General features: G+C 35.6%; 1 non-coding gene and 1 pseudogene across 1 annotated transcript; one reads left to right on the forward strand and one right to left on the reverse strand.

Annotated features, from left to right (window-relative positions):
- Positions 1 to 605: 605 nt before the first annotated feature.
- LOC112825862 (zinc finger CCCH domain-containing protein 14-like) lies at positions 606 to 3059 on the forward strand (annotated as a pseudogene).
- Positions 3060 to 11356: 8297 nt separating this feature from the next.
- Positions 11357 to 11460, reverse strand: LOC112826247 (U6 spliceosomal RNA). The gene has a single exon (XR_003208878.1). It is a non-coding gene; the product is annotated as a U6 spliceosomal RNA (small nuclear RNA).
- Between the last annotated feature and the right edge of the window lie 7872 nt (positions 11461 to 19332).

Below are 19332 nucleotides of genomic sequence, written 5' to 3' on the forward strand. Positions count from 1 at the left end.
AGATGACTTCAGCCAAACAAATATAAACAAAACCAAACAAAAATCTTTATGTTGCCAGAAGTGGCTTTTGTATTTTAGCTGATTTGCTTACTGCTCTTGATTCATAAGAGCAGCTTTATCATGTCTCTACTTGCAATGACTTGAGATTTAGCACACTGACATATACTCATGAAAGAAACAGTCTATATGTTCCTAATGGCATCTCCTGATTTATATGTTATCTTAGTTTTCTCATCATATTTAAAGAGACATAGCTTGGGGCGCCTGGGTGGCTCAGTCAATTAAGTATCTGCCTTCGGCTCAGGTCATGATCCCAGGGTCCTGGGATTGAGCCCCACATCGGGCTCCCTGTTCAGGGAGAAGTTTGCTTCTCCCTCTGCTCCTCTCTCTCTCTCTGTCAAATATATAAATAAAATATTTTTTTAAAAGATACATAGTTTCTGGCGCCGGGCCGGTGGGGGCGGCTCACGCAGATCGCCCGGCTGGGAGCCGCGCTGGTGGCTGGTGGCTGGCGGCTGCCTGGTCGGAGCTGCGGGCCAGGAGCCGCCTGGGGCTCTGGGTAAGCGAAGCGCCTCGCAATGCGGAGCCCACCGACCACTGGGAGCCATGGAAATCGGCCTCGAGATCAGCCGCAAGATCCGGAGTGCCATTAAGGGGAAATTGTAAGAATTAGGAGCTTATGTTGATGAAGAACTTCCTGATTACATTGTGGTGATGGTGGCCAACAAGAAAAGTCAGGACCAAATGACAGAGGACCTGTCCCTGTTTCTAGGGAACAACACAATTTGATTCACCGTATGGCTTCATGGTGTGTTAGATAAACTTCGCTCTGTTACAACTGACCTTTCCAGTCTTAAGTCTTCTGATACTAACATCTTTGATAGTAATGTGTCTTCAAACAAGAGCTGTTTCAGTGGGGGAGATGAGAGAAGGCATGAAGCCCCAGTACCACCTCTTGCGGTTGCTAGCACTAGACCTGAAAAAAGAGATTCCAGGGTTTCTACTAGTTCACAGGAGCAAAAAACCACTACTGTCAGACAGACTTACGATGATGGAGCTGCAACCCGACTAATGTCAACTGTGAAGCCTCTGAGGGAGCCAGCACCCTCTGAAGATGTGATTGATATTAAGCCAGAACCAGATGATCTCATTGATGAAGACCTCAGTTTTATGCGGAAGAATCCCTTATCTCAGAAAAAAACCTACAGTGACACTTGCATATGGTTCTTCTCGCCCTTCTACTGAAATTTATCGACCACCTGCAAGTGGAAATGCAGATAGTGGTGCTCATTTAAACAGGTTGCAATTTCAGCAGCAGCCAAACAGTATTCATGCTGCCAAGCAACCTGATGTACAGAACAGCCGGGTATATGAAACAGGACGTTAGTGTGAACCGGAAATGCTTAACAGCTTAGAAGAGACTTATAGTCCTTTTTTTCAGAAACAACTCAGAAAAAGTGAGTACTGAGGAAGAAAACTTTTGGAAGAGAAAGTTGCCTGTGGTAAGTTCAGTTGTTAAAGTAAAAAAAATTCACTCATGATGGAGAAGAGCAGGAGGAAGATGATGACTGTGGGTCTCGTACAGGAAGCATCTCCAGCAGTGTGTCAATGCCAGCAAAGCCTGAAAGGAGACCTTCACTTCCACCTTCTAAACAAGCTAACAAGAATCTAATTTTGAAGGCTATATCTGAAGCTCAAGAATCTGTAACAAAAACAACTAACTATTCTACAGTCTCACAGAAACAGACACTTCCAGTTGCTCCCAGAACTCGAACTTCTCAAAAAGAATTGCTGGCAGAAATGGTCCAGGGGCAAAGCAGGGCCCCCAGAATAAGTACCCCCATTAATGAAGAGGAAACAAAGGGAGATAATATAGAAAAAAGCCAAGGAACTCAACAGAGGCAGTTGTTATCCAGACTGCAAATTGACCCAGTAATGGCAGAAACTCTACAGATCAGTCAAGATCACTATGACATGGAATCCACGGTCCATGCAGACACAAGATCATTTATTCTGAAGAAGCCGAAGCTGTCTGAGGAGATAGTAGTGGCACCAAACCAAGAGTCGGGGATGAAGACTGCAGATACCCTTTGGGTACTTTCAGGACACCTTATGCAGACATGGGATCTTGTACAACCAGATAAACCTGCAAGTCCCAAGTTTATAGTGACGCTGGATGGTGTCCCCAGACTCCCAGAATACATGTCAGATCAAGAGGAGGACATGTGCTTTGAAGGAGTGAAACCTGTAAACCAAACTGCAGCCTCAAACAAGGGACTCAGAGGTCTCCTCCACCCACAGCACTTGCAGTTGATGAGCAGGTAGCTCGATGACCCAAATGGTAGCTTTTCAAATGCTGAGATGAGTGAACTGAGGTGGTCCAGAAACCAGAAAAACTTATGGAGCGTTGCAAGTACTGGCCTGCCTGTAAAAATGGGGATGAGTGTGCTTACCATCATCCTGTTTCACCTTGCAAAGCCTTCCCAATTGTAAATTTGCTGAAAAATGTTTGTTTGTTCATCCAAATTGTAAATATGATGCAAAATGTACTAAACCAGATTGTCCCTTCACTCATATGAGTAGAATTCCAGTACTGCCTCCAAACCCAGCAATTGCAACACCAGCCTCACCTTCTAGTAGTCCACTGTGCCGTTATTTCCCTGCTCGTAAGAAAATGGAATGTCCCGGGCGCCTGGGTGGCTCAGTTAGTTAAGCAACTGCCTTCGGCTCAGGTCATGATCCTGGAGTCCCGGGATCGATCCCACATCGGGCTCCCTGCTCAGCAGGGAGTCGGCTTTTCCCTCTGACCCTCTTCCCTCTCGTGCTATCTCTCATTCTCTCTCTCTCAAATAAACAAATAAAATCTTAAAAAAAAAAAAGAAAGTGGAATGTCCCTTCTATCATCCAAAACACTGCAGATTTAACACTCAGTGTACAAGATCTGACTGCACATTCTATCATCCTACCATTACTGTGCCATCACGACATGCCTTGAAATGGATTCGACCTCAAACCAGTGAATGACAGTCCTACTTGGCAGAAGATTGTGGAGTTTCCATCTACTGGCAAAAATACTCTGCAGAACTTGTCAAACCTTTGAAGCTTGGAATATATTGCTTTCATAATATGAAGTTTATTGCCTATCTGAAGTGTCTAATTTTTCAAGTTGTAAGTTTATTAAGTGGTTTTAACATTCAGTATTTTTTGTTGTTTGTTTTGACTATGAGAAGACCGTTTAAGGAAAAGATACATAGTTTCTATTTCATGAGGGCAAAGCTTGTTTTAATTTATGGGCTCAAACAAGTTTACTTCTATTCTCTGAGACCAGCACAGAATCTCAGTATTCCTACATGGTAGAAGATAAACAACAATTTGATACATTAGAAAAAATATTATTCAGTAAGTCATTTGCCACCGGCAAACCCATTTCAGGCTTATGACCTCCAGAACAGTAAAATTTAAAAAAGAAAGTGTGTTATTTTAAGTCACTAAATTTGTAAAATTTATTATGCAGCAATAGAAAACTATTATAAGTATATTGCGTAAATATCATTTTACTATTGAAAGCCAGGAACTACGGATTTTCCTGCAAATTATGGCATTTAAAGTTGTTAATTTTATATAAATTTTATGTACATGAATTCCAAAGAGTTTCCAGGTTTTCCTGACTCAGATAGCCACAAATAAATGTTTTATAAAAACCGTTCATTATACATATAAAAATATCTAAATAAGTTATCTTTCTACTTAGAAGTTATCCAGCTTAAGAAGAGAACACAGGTAGGGGTTCCTGAATGGCTTTGGTTTGAGCATCTGATTCCTGATTTTGGCTCAGTTCATGATTTCAGGGGTCATGGGATCAAACCACAAGTGTCAGGCTCCCCACTCAGTGGGGAGTCCGCTTCTCTCCTTCTTCCTCTCCCTCTGCGCCTCCCACCCCCTTACCTCGTGTGCATGCACTCTCTCTCTCTCAAATAAATAAATCTTAAAAAAAAAGAAGAGAACACAGATAATTTATATAAAGGTTAGCAATTCAAGGCAGAATTGTTGATTAGAAGATAACTTTTGTATCTTTATTTGAAAACAGAACAACTCACTTAAATATAGTAATATGTGAGCCACCAGTAAGCAATGAAATAGGTCTGTGCCTTAGTTTCTTCATCTGCAAAATGGGAATAAAAGTAATACCTTGAATAACACTTTTGAGACCAAAAAGTCTCGGTAAGCAAAACGTCTAGAACATTGTTATTATATAGAATAAAATAAAATAAAATAATATAATATAATATAATAAATACCTAAAAAATCCTAGTGTTTACTATGACTATTTTTTAACATGGAAGCCCATTGTCTACCTCCTTACCTATTGAATATTAACAACATATAATATTTGAGTCTAAAATCAAACTCCATTTGAATGCCTCTATCTTATTTTTAATTTGCTACACTTTTTCTTTGTGACACTAGTTAATTTACGGAGGCATAAATTTATAAGTGTAAATATTTTTTTGCTCATTAGTGAAGGCCACAGATGAATTTTTTTTAAATGTTTTACAATGCTTTATATTTACATGGGGTACAGTTCCTCACATATAATTCCCAACTTTGGTATCACTAGAAAATTAATATTCCTCTAAATACTTTATAGTGCTTACACAATTAATGAAGCTAAACACTAATGAATATTTAAAAAAATACTATATCTCAAATTTAATATTTATGGCACTATACAGATGGTCCCTGACTTACAATGGGTCCATTTACAATTTTTTGATTCTTCAATTGTGCAAAAGCAATACCCATGCAATAGAAACTTGACATTGAATTCTGGTCTTTCCCTGGACTAGCAATATATGGTATGACATTTTCTTGTGATGCTGTCTTGTGGCAGGCAACTGCAACTCCTCAACCATATGATTTTAAGGGTAAACAACTGATACACTTACAGCCATTCTGCACCCATATAATCATTCTGTTTTTCACTTTCAGTGCAGTATTCAATAGATATTCAACACTTATCAAATAGGCTCTGTGGTAGATGATTTTTCCCAACTGCAGTCTAATCTAAGTGTTCTGAGAACATTTAAGATAGGCTTGGCTAAGTTCTGGTGTTCTGTCGGTTAGGTGTGTCAATTACATTTCAACATTTTATGGTTTTAACTTATTATGGGTTTATGATTATGCAAGCCCATGAGTAAGATCTATATTTAGTTAAAACTTCCAGAAATCTAACAACAAGCTTATTCTCTTAAATGTTTTAACATTTAAAATTACATACATTATAAAGGACATGACATAGGTCAGTTTATTTAAATGATTAATTCTGTGAATAGCCAACCATTTCCCATTTCCAGCTGGAAAGAAAAAAAAAGGCAAAACCAAACCAAACCATATTACACTTTCATTTCTCTTTCTCTTCCTTCCTTCCTTCCTCCCTCCTTCCCTCCCCCCAACACTACCTCCTTCCCTCTTTCCCTCCCTCCTTCATTCCTTTCCTTAATTCTTTTCTTTCTTCTTGTTCACACAAAATATAATTTCGGCTTAGGACATTTATATTCTGAAAGGTATTACTGATTTAACAAAGAAATGATGACTGTGTTTTCTGACTCCAAAGGCTGATACTTTAGAGAAGGCATGAAATACATGCTCTGGGAGGATATAGAAAGGAAAGATAGAGCAACTGCTGCTACTCCCAGGACTAAGGGCAGTTGCTAGAATGAGAAACACAGAAGCAGAAAGCACAGAAAGCAGTAGGCACCTTCTCCAGTCACCACATATCAAGAGCTCTGGAGCATCCCCGTTGGCAAGAAGTCACCTGACAAAGATGTGCTATTTGCAAACTACTTATAAAGGCAACACAAAGAGTGAAATAAAAGTGTAACTTTAGAACTTGAGGCAATAGTTCAATAACCATGTCATGGTTTTCTATCATTTCAACCCAATAAAGTACTTGAAAATGTGAAAGCCTCAGTGCCCCTTTAAATATTTTTACACTTAACACTTTGGTATGCACTCAATTGGATGAGTAGAGGAAAAGTCTGTCATAAAGTCAAATGAAATATAACATCTCAGAGATTTTATTAGAAATCTAGGTAGACACAGGAAGAAATGATGAGTTAGTTGATAAACTACTTTGAATGTCCTACTAAAGGGTGAGGTAATTGGAAATAATCCTGAGAAAATGAGCCCAATTACCTAAATACTAGCATGTTTAATTGGGCTGTTGTCACATTTTCAGGACTCATTTGGTACTTCCCTTCTTTTATTCCTTACTTTTGTTTCCTCTGTAAAAATGCTAAGCAAACTGGAATGTCCTGCCATATTTATCTAGTGTAGGAGACACCACTGGTGGTCTACCCCAGATCCTGGGGAAGGGGCTGGTGCACGCCTTCCTCACCAGCTGGCTACCCCTCTTCACCTAAACTGACATGATGGTAATGCTGCTACTGATACACAGCTGTATTCTTCTCTTGAGAACTGTCCTTGAATCAACTTGAGTAAGCATCTGAGGCCGGATGGTTTTATAATCTTTTCCTCCTTCTCTCCAACACTTGCTCACCTAAGTAGCCTGTGGCTTATGACTGATTGATGCTGAGCTACTGAGCTGGGTGAACAAAAGGCCATTCCTGCAGCCTCAACATGAAATGTACTCACTGGTAAAATTCATGTTCCAGAAATACCTGTGTGGATGAGCTCACACTGCATTCGAGCAAAAACGCAATTTTCCTTAGAACTATTCCCTTCCCTATCAGGTTTCCTCTCTTTCTTAACACTTTTCTGTCAGAGCATCATTATTCTAAAGCCCTTGAAGCTGATTCCCCATCCCAGGATATGATTCTAGGGAATCTGATTAAGGTATTCGGAATCCAGAAATGTGACATTAGAAGAATTTCCAATAAAAGATCTTCCTTATTTTGAGAAGTGAGTGACAACCTGCATAGTCCAGAAGTTTCTGTTACTCCTCCGGGACCATTTATCTTCCAAGTTATCATGAGAAGTTTATAAGTTTAGGATTTGCAATAAACAGCTTGATGAAGTGTCCATGAAAACTGTAATTTCAGTGTCTGTTACCCTCTGAAGGACTTGCCCTTCTCCTGACCTTTCTAGTTATCTAACCAAGACTCTCACCCTAAATGAGACATTGCCAAAAGCTGGTACATCGAGTAAAATGTTTTGAACAAGAATGTTAAGGGATCAGCCAATTAAATCACTGTTATTATTTAGACAAAAATAAATAAAATGTGTTAATTAGAAAATAATAAAAAATAAGAACCACTAATCACCAAAAACACACATACAAATTGTCTAGTTAGAGAAGAAGAAACCATCACTTCTGAGTGCAAATTGCTGCACCTGAGATGCAGGTGTTTAGCTAAGCAGAAATAGAATTATTTTATTTAATATTTTATTTATTTATTTATTTATTTATTTATTATTTTATTTTTCAGGAGCAGAATTTTAAAAGGATGCCTTGTCATTTTGTGTGTATGGTAGAGGGCTAACCATTTCACAGCTGACTCAAAGAACATTAGCCGTCTGTGCTGGACTTTAATCGAAGCAGAAAATAATATGTATGCAGATTTTCGGATAGATGGTTTGGGACGTATTTTAAGTCTCTGCATGAGTACCTTTGATGAAAGGATTCCAAAGAACTGCTGCAATTATAAGCTTCCATACCAATCAAGAGGTAATCCACAGTGGACAATCTCCGATCTAAAAACAAGGAAAGAGTTAGAGTCAAAGTTCATAAATTCAGTTCCAGAAACCATTGTCAGGCCCACATATCTTGCATTTTAAATCATGCCAACTGAAACTCTTGTTGACCTAGCTATAACTGCATTATCGTAAGATCTGTAAATAGGGTACAAAAGAGCTGAGAAAATCCAAAAACTTTTTCTTAAAAATTGTAAATAAAGACATCTCATGGACACCCAAAGTAGCCCTCTACCCATTAAGTAATAATGGACTGCCTGAATCTTCAGTATAGTCATTTTCTTTTCTTTCTTTCTTTTTAAGATTTTATTTCTAAGTAATCTCTCTACCCAACGTGGGGCTCAAACTCACAATCCTGAGATCAAAAGTCTCATACTCTATGGACTGAGCCAACCAGGCACCCCTCCTTTTTCTTTTAGATTGAGAAGAGAGCAAGGAGAAAGGTCTGATTACCTGATGCTTTGTATTTTACTCCTAGATAGACAGAAACTGTTCAAACAGCTAAATATTTATAGCTGGAAGTCTCTAAAGAGTTAAGCTTTATAGTCTCTGAATGCCAAATATCTGAAAGCAGAAGTAGGAATAATATTGGGCATGAAAATCTGTGGGGTATTATATCCAACTGGATGCAATTCAGTAGTTGAATAGATGTAAATCATAGTCGAAGATACCTAGATAAAAGTAACAGGAAGCTGAGAAGTAATAGACCATTATTTGTATTGAACTATTGCTTAGTCCTATGTTGACTACAGAATGGATACTCAATAGATGTTCATTAGCAACATACCTTTTAAGGGTATTCACAGCACAAATGAAACAAAATTGTGAGGAAAATACTTTCCTTTGTGTTATTAGAAGATTTGGGAAAGATGGTCTTCTATCAGTGCAATTAACTTTTATATTTGTACAAAATCAATGATTATATATGAAACCCTTGTAATTGATCTAAAGAACAAACAGTTTAAACATTTGTGTGTGTCTGTCTATAGGGGGTGAATGTGTGAAGAAAGGAGAAATATACTCAACAAGGAAAGATAGATCAGTCTTCCATATTTCGCATTGCTGATTTGTAAAGCATTTAGTTAAAGATATGGAAAAATAAATTTTAGCAATTTTTATTTGTTAAAGAACTTTCTTTACTTAGAGGGGGGGCAGAAGGAGAGAGAGAGAGAGAATCTTAAGTAGGCTCCATGGGAACCCAATGTGAGGCTCGATCTCTTGACCCTGAGATCACGACCTGAGCTGAAATCAAGAGTTGTATGCTTAACTGAATGAGCCACTCAGGAGCCCCATAAAATTACATAAATTTTCAAATAAAAAGGGAACTATTCAAATATATATTAGTAATATAGCCTTTTTAATAAGCAGATGTAAAAAGGAACTTAATAATGACATCCTATACAAGCCCACTTATTCATATATTTAACTGTAAAACCTATTGATGGTAGATGATCATCACAATATTTGGAAACAAATATTGTTTCTAAGCAACCATGTGGTTCAAAAGCAAAACACAAAAGGGTATCAGATTTTGAACTGAGTGAAATTGAATTAAAAAACAAACAAACCAATGTATAAGGTTTATGGGATGCACCTAAATTAGTGCTTAGTGGAAAATAGATTGTGTCAATAACCTATATTTAAAAAAAGCAAAAGAAGAGCAAGCTAAGCATAAACCAAGCTGAAGAAAGAAGATAATTAAGATGAAAGCATAAATCAATGAAATAGAAGACAGACAAAAGAGAAAAATCAATGAAATTAGAAGTTGGTAATTTAAACAGATTAACAAAAATGATAAACTTTAGCAAATGATCAGAATAAAAAAGATGGATGTAGACTCATTCAGATAGACTGATAAATTCATTAATCCTTACATAAATGTTCAATTACTTTTCCAACAATATGCCCATCTAATTCTAGGGGACATAGACATGTATTTTCTCTAATTTTTGTTTGGACAACTGGCTAGCCATGTGCATGGACAAAAAAAAGAACTTAAACTCTTACCTCATGTCATCTGACAACTAACTCAAAATGAGATTGTAGACATAAATGTAAGAAACAAATCTACTTGACTTCTTAGAGAAAACAGGGGAGAAAATCTGTGTGACCTTCGTCTGGGCAAATGGTTTTAGATATGAAGGCAGAAGCATGACTCATAGAAGGAAAAAAAAATAGGGTTCATCAAAATGAAAAGCTATGTGCTTTAAAAGAAACCATTAAAGAGAAAACCTACAGACTGGAACAAAGTGTGCTAATCATACATCTCTAAAAGACTGCATTCAAAATATATGAATTCTTAAGACTTCTTAATAAGAAGACAAAAATCCAACAAAAAACCCAGAAAAAGACATTTTTACAGACAATGTACTGAAGAAGGTATATGAATGGCTTGCAGGAAATTGAAAGGGTTCTTAGCATTGTTATTCATTAGGGAAATGCAAATGAAAACCACAAAGAAATATCACTAAATCCACTAGAAATGCTATAATAAAAAAGAGAATATTTAGTGTGGGTAAAGATGTGAAGTACTGGAACTACCCCACATTACTTGTGGGAATGGAATGTATTACAGACACTTAGGGAAATTAGTGTGATAGTTTTCTTAAAAGTTACACAGAAACTTACCATAAGAACTAAGAAAAATAAAAATGTGTTCACACAAAGACTTGTACTTGAAATTTTTGGAGGAATTATAAACACTAGCCAAAACCTGGAAGTGATGTATTGTTTATGAACCAGTGAATGAATAACCAACATGTGGTACATCTGTACAGTGGAATGCAATTCACCAGTAAAAAAAATGAATGAACTGCTAATACATTTTACAATATAAATCTCAAAAATGTTATTTTTAAATGAAAGAAACCATAAACAAATGGCCACATGTAATGGGATTACATAATATGAAATGACAAGCAAAGGTAATTTTAGAGTCAGTGGTTGCCGTGGAAGGAGGTCAGAACAGAATAAACTTCACGTAGCATTTGAGAGCTTTTTGAGATAATGGGAGTATTCTAAAACTGGATCGTAATCATAACTGCACAGCTCCATAAATGTACTAAAAATAAATAAAATGTCTGTAGACCTACAATGAGGGAATTTTACGATATGTAAGTTAGACTTGATAAGAAGTTAAACTTTAAAATGCTTTAATAAAATAAATACTCCAACAGTGCCAGGGAATACTGAAATAAGGTATCTAATGTAGATTTAGGATTCTAGTTCTCAGTTGGTTTTTAATTTTTTTTAATGGTTTGGCTCTGTCTTTTCATGTGCATCCCCCTTGTTTACAATACAATGCTAATAGAGACAAAGGGGAGTTTTTTTTGTCAATGGCAAGTACTTTGGCAGTGTTATTTTGTTAGTCCTTGGTGGATTTCTGGGGTAAGTGGCAGAAATGCAGCAATAGTTGCTTGTTAGAAGATACTTTGAAGAATTGATGAGTAAGTTCCAAATGTTCCCAATATTGGTCTAATTATTTTACTGGAAATTGTTCCAGTATATTTGATTTAAAAATTCGATTTTAAGTGTTCATTTCTTAAGTCATTTGATTTCTCCTCAGGGTAGCTGAAGTTAGGATATTGCCCTCTTATATCATTTAGATAGGAAGAAGCAGAAGAATCATCAACTTTTTTGTTCGTTTAATAAGGAATGCTTCATGAATTTGTGCGTCATCCCTGAAAAGGAGCCATGCTCAACTTCTCAATATTCTTCCACTTTTAGCCATGTGTTGCTGAAGTGAGCCCAAACCATCAACTTTTGAGATTTACCTCTTTAATGCTTTGAGTAAATCAATTTAATGTGAATTCTTCACAGTGATTTTGTTAATTTACTGTTGCCAATTTAAAAGGGAAAATGAAATACTTGGAAAATGTTACCAAATAAAATACTTTTATGAAAATTCTTTTCCAATAATATTTAAATAATTTTTAATTTTCTGGGTTTTGAAATTTCCAGCTTAAGTTAACCAATTTTTAAAGATACCAAAAATTAATTTAATTACAAAGTTTTGAATTCATTAACTTACTGAGTCTTGATGGAAGTATATAAATACATATGTACTAATATGCAATATTAATATTATAAGATATATATAATTAACTACCTGAACTGTTTAGTTTATGTCCAAGATATAAAAAAGAGAAAGGAAGTAAGTAATTAGTGAGGGTAGGAAGAGAATATGCCATCATTTAACGCACTGGGATTTTTTTTTTAAATATCAGTTTGAAATATTAAGGTATAATCCTTAATGAAATACCAGATAAGAAAAATCCTCATATTAACTCACAACTATTATTGGTTGGGTTAAAAACATTTGAAGAGTGATATTTTAAAAAATACAGCATATTTGGTGATGCCTTATTTAAATATATTGAAGCAGGGATGAAAAAGTTACTTCTTAAAAACTGTATGTTTTTCACAGTACAGTTCATAATATAAAGCTTTATTTAGTAACAGCATTCGAAGATTTAGAAAGTGTAATAGAGTAAGCAATGGTAATTCAGGTTAGTTCTAAATAGAACAATATCCTGTTAAATGTAAAAGCTCTGTTCAGATCAGTAGGATTTATGACCTATTTTATCTAGCAACACCAACAACAAACTAGCCTCTTATGAGAATCCAATATTTTACTTTGCTGTTACTTATCTTTCTCCATTTACTTGCAAATAAAATAAACATCCTTATGACAATTTCTGGAAAAGGAATTCTGATTCGGATATGAAAAGTTGTAATTAATTACCCCAGTGATTTTACTTTGGTTTTTATAAATATATAGAGATTTAGTTTTGATTTAAGAAATTTTATAAATTTGTAGAGATTTCCTAATTTTAGATAGGAAACAATAAAAGGAAAAACTCAAGTTTTAGTCAATGTCTTTTAGCCTTTGCATGTGTTCTATTACAAATATAGCTTATCTGAATACTGTGGGCATGAGTTTGACAGGAAATTTATTTATTTATTATTTCTTTATTTATTTATTAGTAAAAATATTAGACATTTATTTTTTTAATTCCTTGAAAAGCTAAAAGGCAGGGTAGTATTTTTGCTTTTTAGACAGAATTTAGGATTATAGAATTCATTTCATTTGGCTAGTGTTCTAGCAAACTTAGTCAATAGAAGAATAAATAGACCTTAGTTGCCAAGATTTACATCATAGGAGCATAGATGACTGGATCAGGAGGCTTCACACTTGATTTGAACTCCAAATCAGTTCATTAATGTAAACTGTAAATCAAAGGCCATAGCCCTGGGGCTGGTGATAAGGCAGACTAACATATAAGCCAGGAGGTCTGAACAACAAATCAAAGTGGAGACCAGGCAAACCATAAAGCCCATGTCACTGGGCACAGACAGCTGGCCTAAAGCCGGAAATCAGGACAAATAGGCACAGAGCCATAAGTTGATGCCAGAAGTGGGATACAGACTCCAGACTTTGCCCAGTGGTTATTTTTCTTTTTTAAAGGAAAAAAAAAAAGAATTTTACTGTGCTTTAATTTGCATGTGTTTCTTCATTGTTTTTATTTTATTATGTTGTGTTAGTCACCACACGGTACATCATTCGTTTTTGATATAGTGTTCCATGATTCCTTGTTTACATATAACACCCAGTTCTCCATTCAATACGTGTCCTCCTTAATGACAGGAAATTTAATTGTGCTATCTATCTGCGTAAATTTGCATGTACTTTATTATTAAATATTAAAATGTAGGTTTAGCTCTAAGATGATTTTATATAGTCAAGAGCTTTCAAACATTTATTCGTTTTTTAAATTAAAGCATATCTCTGAAATTTTGAAAAGGACTGTATAGGACTAATTTATTTTCCTTATTTTATTCTCACAACAGCATAACTATGCACTTTAAAAATTCATTTAACTCAATTGCTATGAACATAACATGAGAGGAAACTCTAGATCATAGTTTTAAAAAGAAGTAGCCAAATCTTTTTTTACAGTACTTGTACCATTTTCACTTTCCCACTAATAATGGTTGAAAGTTCTGGTGACTCCACTTTTTTGTTAATATTGTCAATTGTAACCATTCTGTTTCATTTTCTTAGCGGTGGTTTTGTGTAGTGAGAAATTTTTATTTTTGATGAGCCTTATTCATCAATTTTTCATGTTTTCTTTTTTGTAGTTTATGAAATCTTTGTGTGCTCCCATCATGAAGATATTTTCCCATGTTTTTTGCAAAACTTTTATGAGCTTTGTTTTTCACTCAGGTCCACAGCCTATCTCAAATGTCTTTAGTATGTTATACAGTAGAAGTTAAGGTCCATTTTATTCTGTAGAGATATACACCATCTCTTTAAAAGACTTTCATTTCCTCCATTTCTTGTTATTGAAAAATGAATGACCATATAAATATTGTCCTATTTCCAGAGTCATTACACTGTTTATTGATCTAGCTGTTGAACATTATACCAGTACTATCTCGTCTTGATTACTGAAGCACTGCAGCAAGTCTGAAAACAGGTTATACTTTGTGTGTGTGTTTTAAGGAGCCCTTGGGATTTCCTGTGAAAACACCCATGTTATGTGTTAATCAGTAATGTTTGACTTTTTGCTTTAAATACATAATATGAGCTTGGAACTTCTTGTAACACAGAACATGAGGAAGTTCCTAAAAGACAAAAAGAATGTCAAAGGGACAGAGGAACTAACTGAAAGTCCTCTCAAAGGTCAAATCTGAACATATTGTACATTTACAACATATTGTAAAATAAGCATCAGCCCATACTGATACAAATAAAGGACTCAAGAGAGAAGTAAATGAGGGAGAAGAGAACAGTTTTCAAAGCAGAAGAATTCCAAATACTCTATGTCAACCCTCTGTCCTTAACTCTCACTCTTTTACTGTGGGCTACAGTCAGTGACTTCTTTCCAAATAATTCAGTATGGAAATGGAGGAAGGGAATGATATTACACTGAGCAATCTGAAAAAGACTACCTGTGCCACAAGATGATTGCTACTATCACATGGTCACGTAGGCCTCGGCGTTCCAAAGGCCTACGCCCTTCTCTGAAACCTTCCCTCACACCCAACAGCCTCCGTGTTACATTTTAGCAAGCTAGGTATTATGGCTGATTTCATGCTCTACATTAACCCCAACAATATGTTAATTAAAAAAATCAAAAAAATTTTAAAACTAAAATAAAAATCAGAATAAAAACTATCATAAACCTGAGGAAAAAACAAAAAAACATTGGATACAAATGAAAGAAATTTGGAACAAATGTGGACATTAGTTAATACTAATGTGTAAACATTTTCTCATTATTTGTGACAAATGAATGATAGCAAGGTAAGATTTAACAATAGGAGAAACTGAGTGCAGAATTTGATTTGCCAAAACTCTCCGAAGTATTTATGGAAGTTTTATACATCTGCAACTATTTAAAAAAAAAGGTTACCTAAATTCATAAATAAATAAGTATATAAACAAAATTTACTCAATTAAGGTGGTAAAAACATAGGGAATCAGACGACTATTTTATATTTTATAATTTTTGTACTCATGACTGCCTTGGGAAGAAAATAACCCTTAGCCTTTATTTATCTTGTAGCACTGTGTAGACTCAGAAATCACTTTTCCCTTTAAGTTTATTTTTTTCATACTATCCTTATCTGATTGTTTCATTCTGTTATGCTAGTCTTATAAAAAGTGGTATATGATGTCATATATAGTAATATGAAGTGTTCTCATTGAATTTGGATTTTTTTTAATCTTTGCATATTTGAAGACATGTCTAAACCCTACTGGGGCTGCTGGTTTTGGTGTGGGTAGATTTTATAATAATAATCCAATTCTTTTATATATTCTTTTTTTTAAGATTTTATTTATTAATTTGCTAGAGAGAGAGAGCATGGGTGAGAGAGAGAGAGTGTGAGTACAAGCAGGGGGAGCTGCAGGCAGAGGGAGAAGCAGGCTTCCAGGTGAGCAAGGAGCCTGATGCGGGACTCAATCCCAGGGCCCTGAGATCATGACCTGAGCCGAAGGCAGCCACTTAACCGACTGAGCCACCCAGGCGTCCCTCCAATTCCTTTATCTATTCTAACATGTTCAGTGTTTAAAATTGATTTCTGTGTTTGTCACATTTTTTAAAAAAGTCCACTCAACATTTAAAATTTACTCATGTTAAATTTCCATATTATTTTCAACATTGTATTAGTCTCCCTTGGATCTGTTGTCTTATCTTCATTTTTTGCCCTATAGTTTTTCATCTTTGTCTTTCATTTTTCCTTAGTCTCTCCAAAGATTTTCATACTCTAAAAGTTATTAATTCTTAACAGTCCCTGTTAGAAGGTGGGGGAGGAGAAACTGTCCTCCTTACTGAGAAGGCACTTTGAGACCACAACACGAAGCGGGTGAGGCCCTGTAGTTCATGCAGAGTTTTATTCAGGATAACTGACTGACAGAGGGGACCAGGTGGATGGCAATACAGAGTAGCACAGCTATTCTCTGCAATGTCCAGACCTTAGTCCACAGATTTTATAGAGCAAGGGGACATGCAGAAGGCACTGTAATGAGATCAAAGGGTTCACATGCACCTAATTGATAACTGACCTTTAATTAGATCTTGGGGCACCATCTATGAGTCAGGAAGGCAAGAAACTGCGTTACCTTTAACAAATTTATGGAGGGCCAGAGCAAGCCTTTCCCGATCACAGCCTGGGCAGGCATTTGCTAAGGTATGTGTATATTAATCTCCAAGGGGCCTGGAACATGTAGCCCCAAGAGAGGACAAGAACGAGATGGAGGGCCAAAGATGGAGTCAGTATTGTCAACACTCCTGTAGCACCTTAATTCATGTCCTTTTCTATGTTTGTGTATCTTCAGCGGTTTATTTTCTAATTTCTTGGTTATATACTTAGCTTTTTAATATTTACTGCTTTTGCTGATGTAATATAACCCAGTGATCTCACCTAAACTCTATCATTTCTTAGCTATCATTTTATTATGCATACCCATTGATAAATTTTATATGATTTTTAATAATTATGTGTTAAACTAATTCTAAAAAGATCTGAAAAAGGTGGATTTTGCTCTAATATGAATATGACAGTTTGTCCTAAGAAATCAGTGTTCCTATGTTCCTTTGAATACCAGGTAGTATATTTAAGAATAGAATTCTAGCCAGTGAAATGATAGTGATAAGATTAACACTGTAAAGGTAAATAAAATCCATTAGAGATGTTACTAAGTCACAGACCAAAGTTACATCACTCAAGGAAATATATGCGCCACCTCTAGAGGAATTGAATCGATGTCTCAAAAAGGAAAATGAAAATTCGCAATTCTGTTCTTCTTATTATTTGGTTAGTATAACAACAAATGAAAAAGTTCAGGTCAAAATATTGGTTAGGCAGTTTTGTTTTGAAGTAAGAATCTCCGTAAGTCAAACAGTGAGATTGTTATCAAATCGCCATTTAAAATTTTTCTTAGCAGTTATAGTCTTGATCATAATCATTTTAAATACTGTACTTTCCTTTTCTCTCTCGTGTTTTCTAAGTTTCCATTATGTAACTGCGTTACTCAGTTGCCTGAAAGTTGTTGCTGACTAGTGGTACAAAGAATGACTTATTAATATTATTGAATTCAGAGTACATAAATAAGATTTCTTAATTGCTGGAATAATAGGTAATCATTGCCCATAGTTCAACAAAATTTAAATGATATACATTATCACTAGAGAAATTACATTTTACACTAAATTGCTTTCCCAAGTCAACCTGTCAACCTCTTTTTTTAGTTCAAAATATTGGTGGTATTAATTAACGAAAAGCTCCTGCTGAATGAGCATGGCTTTTACTTTATCATTATTATTATTATTGGTCACACTATTTCACCCACAGTATGTATGTATTTAAATGTTTGTTTTTATTCCAAGTTTTTATTGCAATTCCCGTTAGTTAACAGGTATAGGATTTAATGCTTCATCACTTACATAAAAAACCCGGTGCATGGATTTTAATTATTTTTTAAATATTTTTTATTTTTCAGTAAGCTCCACCCCAAGCGTGCAGCCCAACCAGGGGCTTGAACTCATGACCCTGACATCAAGACCTGAGCTGAGATCATGAGTCAGAAGCTCAACCATCTGAGCCACTCAGCTGCCCTGGCTTTTAATTTTAAGTCTCCAGCTTCTTCCTTGTGTATTGGCTTAGTGTACTTCCCATTACATATCTGTAGTTAGGTTCACTTTCATTTTGTAAAATGACTTCCTTAGTTGATTTCACCATTTTATTTAGTTTTTCCATTTCACCTTTAATTTCATTTTTTTATGTTTAAAACCTTCCTATGGACTAAAACAGACAAAATCCCCACCTACTCTAATTAAACATGTGTCCTAGCATAAGCCATATAGTTGAAGAGAAGTCAGAATGCATAGATAAGAAGAAACAAGTAAAAATCTTTAGCTGAAATAAATAATATCAAAAATTATTAGAAGAGATCAGCAGACTTCAGCAGGCAGAATAAAGAACGCTCTGAAGATAGGTTATTAAGAATCTCTTTTTTTTTAAAGGTTTTATTTATTTATTTGAGAGAGAGAGAGAGAGCATGAGAGAGGGGAGGGTCAGAGGGAGAAGCAGACGCCCTGCTGAGCAGGGAGCTCGATGTGGGACTCAATCCCAGGACCCTGGGATCATGACCTGAGCCAAAGGCAGACGCTTAACCAACTGAGCCACCCAAGCGCCCGGTTATTAAGAATCTCACAAACTAAAGAAAAGAAAAAAAAAGAGAAAGAAAAATTGACCAGGTCCCTGAGAAATAAGTGACTCACAGTGAAACAATGTCTTCCTTTTTTAAAAAATCGCCAACACAGAGCTGTTAAATATCATTTCCATTCACATCTCTCTTGCTACTTTTTCTGGGTTCCAATATTAGGGATGTTAGAACTTTTTATATATTCCATATATTTCTTAGGCTTTTATATTTTGCTTTTATTTCTCTGCATACAGCAGTGTGGGGATTTTTCTACTGACCTTTTCCAGATGAGTAATTCTGCAATCTGATATGTATAACTACCATTCAAGCCATCCACTGAATTCCCTATGATGAATTGTACTTTTTAGTTCTACAATATCCACTTGAAATTTCTGTGTAGATTCCAACATACTGAGCATAGTCTACATTTGTTCTTATATTTTGTATATTTTTCTTCCATTTTAAATGTATAATCATTGTTGTTTTTTATTTTTTGTTTTTCGTGTACTTTTGCTCCACTATCTGGGTCTTATGTACAGTTCCTCCCTCTTTTCTTTCCTTCCTTTTTTTCTTCTCTTAGTAATAAGTCATGAGTTGTGATTCATAGCATGTATGGTAATTTTTATTGTGTGCAGGAATTGTGTATAAGACAACCATAGCAGCTCTAGGTGACTCCGGAGTTTTCTCTTTCCTCTGTTAAGAAGAAAGGCTGAGGAGCTAATTGTACGTTGTGCCAGGTCAAAGGTGAGTGGCTTTTAGTAAATCTTGGGCTTATTCTCCTTTCCTTATGTTGTTCAGGCATGGGTTTGTTGGGCTTTCAATTGTGAGTTTATGCGACTCTCTTTTCACAGCTCTGTAAGCTTATGGATGGTTGGGCTCTATCACCGAAAAGTTCACAACCCAGC

This window comes from Callorhinus ursinus, unplaced genomic scaffold (genome assembly GCF_003265705.2).
Source record: "Callorhinus ursinus isolate GAN/ISIS: 27379988/994484 unplaced genomic scaffold, GSC_fseal_2.0 scaffold4, whole genome shotgun sequence".
Taxonomy (NCBI): domain Eukaryota; kingdom Metazoa; phylum Chordata; class Mammalia; order Carnivora; family Otariidae; genus Callorhinus; species Callorhinus ursinus.